Raw genomic sequence first — 8,830 nt, 5'->3', positions numbered from 1 at the left:
CACGTATGCGTATCGATCAATGCATCCATACAATCGGCGTATAAGTGCAACAATCACAAACAATAAAATGAATAAATGCGTATGGTGGCCGTGCCCTCGGACATCACTGCTCCGACAGATGGTGAGTGGACGGAATCTTGTCGAGTACTCCTCCTCCGCCCCAAATCGTAAATGGGGAGCTCGATGCTCTCGTCTCCTGTGACGGGAGGATATCTCTGCCGGCCACCACGCTGAGTCATCGACCAACGGAGCCAAACAAAGTCCACCATCTCACGGCCACTACTGCTACACTAAATGCCGTGAGCTAAGCAGAGCGGGCCATTGCCGGCTACCGCGAGTCCTCGGACCAGCGGAGCTGAAACAATGAACCGCCACACACTGTCGATATACCACTAACCCGTGGGTGGTGGTGGTGTGTCAGATACGTATGGCGGCGATGGGCTCGACCATACGGAGCCAATAATCGACAATGCAAACATGATGCATGACACTAAGCATGGCAATCTCATGAATAGCATAGCAAGATCCATACATAAATACAAGGTGTACCACAAGTCAATGTATCAAATGGAAGGTACACAACAGATAGGGTATCATATAAAACCTTAAGTCCAGAACATGATGTATCACATGGTTGGGTCACTACCGAAAGCATGTAGGGTCAGATAAATAATAACAGGCAGTGCATAATAAATAAACAAACAACATGTAACAGATCATGTAGTGACCAACCGAATAAAATGGAAAACACAATTCTTGCTATATGTTAAACACTTTATTATGCATATCAAAAGACATAAGTCAAAGTACCCGCCTCCAATAAAGTGGTCCAATCCGGTAATCAAGATACTCGTCGAGATACCGTCCCGAATCAAAGTCCTGTGTCGAACATATAGATATATTTTATTTAGCTACAATTCAAATGAATTTAAATAGCTTAATAAAATCCACGAAACTAATATCAGGGAAAGCCCTAATTAACATCACCAATTGCCTACCCAAAATTAATTCTAACCATTGACTAAGGTTAATGGTCTTAACCCTAATCGTTCCATTAGATTCATTTAAAACCCAACTCAATCCATAAACTAAACTCTTACCTTACTTCAAGTTCCACAGCTTATTCGAGAACAAGAAAATGCTGGAATTAAAGAGTTACTACCCAACTAAGGTTGAATGCTGCTGGTAAAAGGGAATACTGAATGGTTGCTGCCGAAACTAGGAACTCCCCACAGTACACAATTCCCGCTTGAAATTTTTCCCCTACAGTTCAGTTCAAGGTGAGACCAAGCTAGTGATCATGAATGCATCAACCTAATCATCTTACCTCTTCCTTTCCACTGGTCGGAGGTGATCAAGGATCCGGCTACTGTGCTAAGGCATGGCCCAAGAACAAGGAGTCAACGGCTCTGCTCTGCCGGAAGAGAGGAAAGGATGGGAAACAGCAACTTGACTGGCGTCGACAATTAACAGATGGGAAGAGGGCTCGGCAGTGGAGAACCGGGCTGATCAAGAGAGGGCTTGATACTCCCTCTTCCGGCCAAAACTCGCTGACAAAAAGGGGCGGCGATCTGAGTCCTCTACGGCGAGAGGCGACGGCTGTGATCGGTGTCGACTAGGGCACCAGGGGGTTTTGCGGCGTTGCTCCGTGCGTCGCCGGCGGCTAGGGCATAGGCCGGAGATGGCTCGGCTGAGGCTTCGCGCGGGCACAGGCACAGAGAGGAGAAAGAAATAGGGCTCTGCGGCGGAAGAACAGTGGCGTCGGGCGGAAGAAATGAAGAAGAGGAGAACCGTTGGGCCAGCGGTTAGGGCACGGAGGAGATCGGGCGCGCGGCGAGGGCTCGGGCAAGAGTTGTCGCGCGTGGAAAAGAAGAAACGGCGAGGCTGGCACAGGGTTTTTCAACGAGGCAGAGCAAATAAAGAAAATTAAAAGAAAAAGAAAAATAAAAAGAAAAGGAAAATAAAATACATCTTTTCCTCATTAAAACAGGATAACCTAAACAGGCCTTTCCCGGACCCTGTTTTTGTCCCCGTTAACTTGTCCATACGAGCTCCGAAAAATTCCCGAAAAATTTCTAAAAATTCCGGAAAATTCCCTTATCATTTTCGGTATTTTACACTAAAACTCTATCATGGCCTAAACTTCATAAGCTAAGAATTAAACTTCTAAGCAACATATAAACATGAATCTCTAGCTACTTTCATAACACATCATAAAGAAATCCATGAGCATGGTAAATAGGTTTTAAGCTTCATGAACCCTAAAATTTCATCATGGCCGAAACTTCCTCAAGCAAGAAATAACTTCAAAACAACTTATAAACATGAATCTCTAGCAAATTTCATAACACATCATAAATAAATCCATGAGCATGTTAAATTAGATTTTAAGCTTTATGAACCCTAAATTTTCATCATGTCCGAACCTTATAAAAAAAAAAGAACAATAACATATTAATAAGAAGATCAAACTTAAACATCATACAACATAATTTTTTTTAACTAAATTCATATCATAACCTACTAAGATTCATGAGCATGGTTTCTTCTCTTTTTATTTTTTTATTTTCAAGAGTTCAAATCTTTCGAAAATACCGTAAGCGACTTGTTCCACAGGTGAGGGAATACTTACATCCTTATTTGATTTACTTAAGGGGAAATATCTTGCTTGTGGAGCCTTCCTAGAGAGGGGTCCTCCTTTGTTTTTGGATTTCGGCAAGGAGAGGTGAGGAGAGATCTTGGTCACGGTGAGGAGGAGGAGGGAGGAGGAAGAGGAGAAAATGAGTTTTCCTCTTTAATTTCCCTTTTATTCATCATGAGAGAAGGAAGGAAAAATGTACTTTTCCTTCTTCTTTCTTTTATTTCTCCTTAATGAAAAGAGGAAGCAAGAATCCTCTTTTCTTTTGAGAGGGAGAAGGCAACTCTAACTTCTCCTTCTCAATGAAAAAGCTCTTTTCTTACTCTTAACTATATTGTTACTTCTCTCTTTAATAATAACTTCTCTTGGTCTATTGGTTAACACCTACATATATCTAATAAGAGGTCCAAGGTTCAAGCCTTGGTCATCTCTTTTTGGTTCTATTTTATTTTATTATTTTCGCACATTTACACAATAGGCCTATTTTTATTCATGATAAAAAAATATATCTAAAATCTTGCTAAGTACTTCATGGGTGTTACAGAAATTCTCCATTTTCTCCTTCCTGTATTCCCTTCTTGATCTTCTGAATATTAGGATCTTCATCCTGCCCTTTCTGTATATCGTCAAGTAGGGATGACACTAGTGTCAAGGTGGAGAGCTGCCCAGTAATAATTTCAAGTCCAAAATTTATTATTTCTTTCTGTAGGGGTTGGGACATAGCAACTAAGGTTAATAAAGCTACGCAAGATTTCCTACTTAGTGCATTTGCTGCTTTATTCGCCTTCCCTGGATGGTAGAGTATTTCACAGCCATAGTCTTTGACTAGCTCAAGCCATCTCCGCTTTCTCATGTTCAGGTCTTTCTGAGTGAAGAAATACTTCAAACTATGGTGATCTGTGTAAATCTTGCACCGAGCTCCGTATAAGTAATGCCTCCAAACTTTGAGACCGAAGACTACTGTTGCCAACTCAAGGTCATGAGTAGGATAATTCTTCTCATAATCCTTGAGTTGTCTCGAGGCAAAGGCAATGACTTTGCCATTCTGCATCAGTACAGCTCCGAGTTTCAATTTAGAAGCATCGCTGTATATATCAAAGTTCTCACCATTTTCTGGAAGAGTTAGGATTGGAGCACTGGTCAGTCTCCTTTTTAGTTCAATGAAACTCTTCTCACAATCCTCTGTCCACTCAAATTTCTATTCTTTCTGGTAAGCACTGTCAATGGAGAGGCGATCCTTGAGAAGTTCTCTACAAATTTCCTGTAGTAGCCTATTAGCCCAAGGAAGCTTCTGATTTCACTGACATTCTTGGGTCTATTCCAGTTACTCACATCTTCTATTTTTGTCGGGTCCACCATAACCCCATCTCTGGAAATGATGTGACCTAGGAAGGACACTTGATCGAGCCAAAACTCGCACTTAGAGAACTTCGCATACAACTGTCTCTGTTGAAGAATCTGTAATACTGTCTTCAGATGTTCAGCATGTTCTTCCTGAGTTCTGGAGTATATAAGGATATCGTCCATGAAGATGATTACAAACTTGTCCAAATATGCTTTGAACACTCTATTCATTAGATCCATAAACGTCGCAGGAGCATTCGTCACTCCAAAAGGCATGACTACGAACTCGTAGTGTCCATACCTTGTCCAGAATGTCGTCTTCGGTACATCATCTGCTTTCACTTTCACTTGATGATATCCTGACCGCAAGTCTATCTTGGAAAAGACTGTGGCTCCCTTTAATTGATCAAAGAGATCATCAATTCTTGACAGATGATACTTGTTCTTGATTATTACTTTGTTCAACGCTCGGTAGTCCACGCACATTCACATTGACCCATCCTTCTTCTTTACTAACAACACCGGAGCTCCCCATGGTGAGTGACTAGGGCGAATGAAGCCCTTGTCGAGTAACTCCTGTAGCTGTCCCTGAAGTTCTTTCAGTTCTGCCGGAGCCATGCGGTAGGGTGCTTTTAAGATTGGATGGGTACCAGGGAGGAGTTCAATCTCAAATTCAATTTCCCTATCCGGAGCTAAACCTTGCAATTCATTCGGAAATACTTCTAGGTAGTCTCATACAACTCTAACTTCCTCTATATTTTGGTCTCTTTCTTGCTGGGTATGAACTACATGAGCTAGAAACCTAGCACATCCATCGGTAAACATTTTCTAAGCTTTCAGGGCCGATAAAAATTTCTAGGTTCTCTTCTTTGATTCTCCGATAAAATCAAACTTAGACTCTGCCTCAGGTTGGAATAGAACCCTTCACTTATGACACTCGATAGAAGCACCATACTTGCTCAGAAAATCCATCCCAAAAATAACATCATAATCAGACATGTCCAACATTATCAGATCGTTGTACAGTTCTCTGTCTGAAATGTTGACTAGCACAGCTCGTAGCCAATGCATAGATGTCATTATCTCTCCCGAGGGTAGTGTCATCAAGAATTGTCCGCTTAGGACCTCCGGGGGTATTCCTATTCTTTCAGCAAATACTATGAAGACAAACGAATGGATTGCCCCAGTATCAAATAGCACAGATGCATATTGATTAGAAATGTATATCTGACCTGTGATAACAGTAGAGACATTTGCTACCTCCTCTCCGGTAAGGGAGAAAACTCGAGCATTTGTAGAACTTGGTGGAGCCTCCAGTCTGCCTTGGCTAATATAAGGACCCTCCAAAGCGGCCTGCATCTGGTGTAGCTATGCTTGCTTGCCTCCATATTGCACAGGTTATGCAGGAGGTAGGTTGATCTTGGTCGGGCAATTTTTGGCCATATGCCCCTCTTGACCGTATGTATAACAGTCACTCATGCCCTTACAATAGATTCCAAGATGCATCTTTCCGCACATGGAACATGTAGCATACTTAGGCTGCTTGCTTACAAATCCTCCCTTCTTATTACTCCACTGCTTCCTCTTGAAGCTCCCCTTCCAAGTTGAACCATGGCTCTGGGGTTTCTGAGTGCCTGAACTCCTTGTCCTTTATTCTCTATCAGTGCTGGCTTCTGTTGTTTGATACTATTCAGGTAATGCTCCGTGATCAGGCCACTATTAATCAGCTCTTCCGCAGTCTGCGATCTATTAATTCCACCAGCTACATTTAGAGCTATCTCCAGTCTCACCATCTTGAGCATTAGTCTTACTCTTTCTCTTTTTGTGCTGACCAGCTTGGGACATAGGCAAGCCAACCTATTAAATTTCTTCACAACTTCATCTACTATTAAACTCCCTTGTCGGAACTCCGTAAACTCATCGTAATGTTTGTTTGTGACTCGAATATGAAAAAACTCCTCAAAGAACTCAGTCTCGAAGTCAGCCCATGTCATTTGATCTACTTTTCGTTTTCCCTTGACCCGTTCCCACCACATTCTTGCATAACCCGTGTGGGGGTCACACCCTACTCCATAAAAGGGCTCATTCTCCCCTTTGTACTCATCCTTGGCTCACCATTCTATCCCATTACTTTAGGAAGTCTTTAACACACCAATTATTATCAAACTGATGATCGTAAATCGTTCTTAATAGTATTTCATGCAAAGCGGAAATAAACACTACATTAACATTAAGGACTAACACATCCCATTGAGTAGCAAGTTCCAAGATCTTCTCCATTGTTCTGTCACACACACACACAAAACACTTGTAACGACCCGGCCCCTCGGCCCCTTGGGCGGCCCAACTGGCGGCCCCTTGGCGGTTCCTTGGGCGACCCCACTGGCAGCCCATCTGGCGACCCCTGGCCAGGGGTGGAAAGTCCTAGTGAGTAACGGCACAGCCAAGGGTCGTCGGTCGACGACATTAGAGGTCACCAAATGGGCCGATGACATAAGGGGCTGCCAGTCGGCCGTCGCAAGGGCCGCCCAAGAGGCCAAAGGGTCGAGTCGTTACAACAAAAGGTGCCTTTTTATTGTAACGACCCGACCCTTTGGCCTCTTGGGATGCCCTTGCGGCTGCCCACTGGCGGCCCCTTATGTCGTCGGCCCATTTGACGACCTCTAATGTCGTCGACCGACGACCCTTGGTCGTGCCGTTACTCACTAGGACTTTCCACCCCTGGAAGTGGATATTTGCCTTCCCCAGGATTCGAACTCTAGACCTCTAGGCTAAGTAGTAGAGTTTATGAATCCTAGTAGCCAAGTAAGCACCTTCTTTTTCGGAAGCCCAATCTTAAGAACTCCAAAGTTAAGCGTGCTTGGTTTGGAGAAATCTTAGGATGGGTGACCTCTTGGGAAGTTTTCTAAGGTGCGTGTGAGTGAGGACAAGGCACGCTGAAAGGACCTCCGGTGGTCCGTGGAGTTAGTAGTCAACCCGATGGGTAATTCTGGTGGCGTTCCCGATTCGGTCCAGGTGGGGCCGGCCCGGGTCCAAGAGTTACATATGGTATCAGTGCAACCTTGCGACCGTGAGTGTGCTTGTGGCAGGAGCACCCAGGGCACCACCTAGCGAAGGAGATTCTGGGATTTGTCGATTCGTGGTTACACAACGAGGACGTTGTGTCTTTAAGTGGGGCTGATTGTAATACCCCTGTTCTGAGATTCTGATTAAGTATGCCTTAAAAGGTTATATGGTACTATCCATATCATCAAGGTGTACCTTCTTTTTCGGAAACCCAAACTTAAGAACTCCAAAGTTAAGCGTGCTTGGTTTGGAGAAATCTTAGGATGGGTGACCTCCTGGGAAGTTCTCTAGGGTGCATGTGAGTAAGGACAAGGCACGTTGAAAGGACCTCCGGTGGTCTGTGGAGTTAGTAGTCAACCCGATCGGTAATTCTGTTGGCGTTCCCGATTCTGTCTAGGTGGGGCCGGCCCGGGTCGAGGCGTTACAACACTGCTCCTGCTGCTTCCTCTTACTCGAGCTTTCCTTTACCTTTATTTGCAGTATAAGGAAATGCAAATCTATAAGCGGATGCTTAGTAAGTACCATCTACTCACAAAAAAATGCATTAAAAAGGAAAAACATACTTTTCAAAGCTGCTTGAAGGAACACAAAACATGCACTTGACAATCACTCATGCTAAAACACATAATTTGGAAATATGTACATGGCATGCATTTTAAAATAGATTGACTATACAAACCATCAACTCTAACTATGCTAATAATGTAATGAAATGAATGCAGGAAATCTAGGCACATGATAGAGTTCGTCAATACTACACTTCATAACTCAAGTCATCATCCATAAGAGATTTTCACTAAGACGAACCATGAATTTTGAAATCTTTATATTACATAAATAGTGAAAATAATAATCATCTTGCTTGGGTCCGGCATTGTACCACTTTGCGTGCAACCTTAATAAGATCTGAGATAGCTAATTCCGAACCTATTAAGGTACTACTAGGCGATCTAGGGGCATAGGGGCGACCTAGGAGCCCACCCATGGACCTTGTGTCTAGTACATGTCATTCTAAAGTAAAATATTTTTCTTTGGTTATTGATTTCTTGTACTTGCATTTGCTTGTCATTTAAACAAACACCTTATGTGCGCTTAATCTCCCTCACTTATAGAGAAGCACCTTAGGGCACCTGAATATGCCTCTTAGTCCCAAACTACATGGGAAGCAATTCAAAGTACTCACATGCTCTTAATCCCAAAACTTAGAGGAGTACTTTACATATTATTGCTTGTATCTTTTCTTTAACATGCTTACTTCTTTAACATGTATACACCCATCCCAAACTACAACGAGGAAGTTCTTACAAGCATAAATGAAACAACTTATACTGCAGGTGAGAGATAATTACATCCTTTCGCTAGATCTTACTATTATACGGTGTAGGGAAGACAAATCCTCCCTTGTATGCCTAAATCTCTGAGTCACCCTTCACACGTGTACCAATCCTTGCGAAAACTCTCCTCCTAGATCCTCCACTTGAAGAACTTAGAAGCTTGGACCTAGGTTTGTTGACCTTGGCCGAAACCACAAAAGGGGGAGAAGAGGATTCGGCTAAGACAAGAAAGGAAGAGGAAGATGAAAGTTAGGTTTTCATCTCTTCCTTTCCCTTTTATACCAAGTGGAAGTTGAAGCATCTCTCCACATATAATCTACATATAATGAATTGTTTCATATTACTCATGTGATGCTTTACCACCACCCTAATGGCAACTTTAATCAATCTTACATAAAAGATCTTGGGTTCAATCCTAGCCCAAGGCCATTTATAAATCTATTTTTAT

General features: G+C 42.9%; 1 long non-coding RNA gene across 1 annotated transcript; it reads right to left on the bottom strand.

Moving 5' to 3' along the window:
• Positions 1 to 818: 818 nt before the first annotated feature.
• LOC122000329 lies at positions 819 to 1,889 on the bottom strand. The gene is made up of 3 exons (XR_006117083.1): positions 1,328 to 1,889; positions 1,101 to 1,263; positions 819 to 879 (listed from the first exon to the last, which is right to left on the bottom strand). It is a non-coding gene; the product is annotated as an uncharacterized LOC122000329 (long non-coding RNA).
• Between the last annotated feature and the right edge of the window lie 6,941 nt (positions 1,890 to 8,830).

This window comes from Zingiber officinale, chromosome 7A (genome assembly GCF_018446385.1).
Source record: "Zingiber officinale cultivar Zhangliang chromosome 7A, Zo_v1.1, whole genome shotgun sequence".
NCBI classification, from domain to species: domain Eukaryota; kingdom Viridiplantae; phylum Streptophyta; class Magnoliopsida; order Zingiberales; family Zingiberaceae; genus Zingiber; species Zingiber officinale.
The sequence above is the reverse complement of the archived record's forward strand: the minus strand, read 5'-3'. Positions and strand labels throughout refer to the sequence as shown.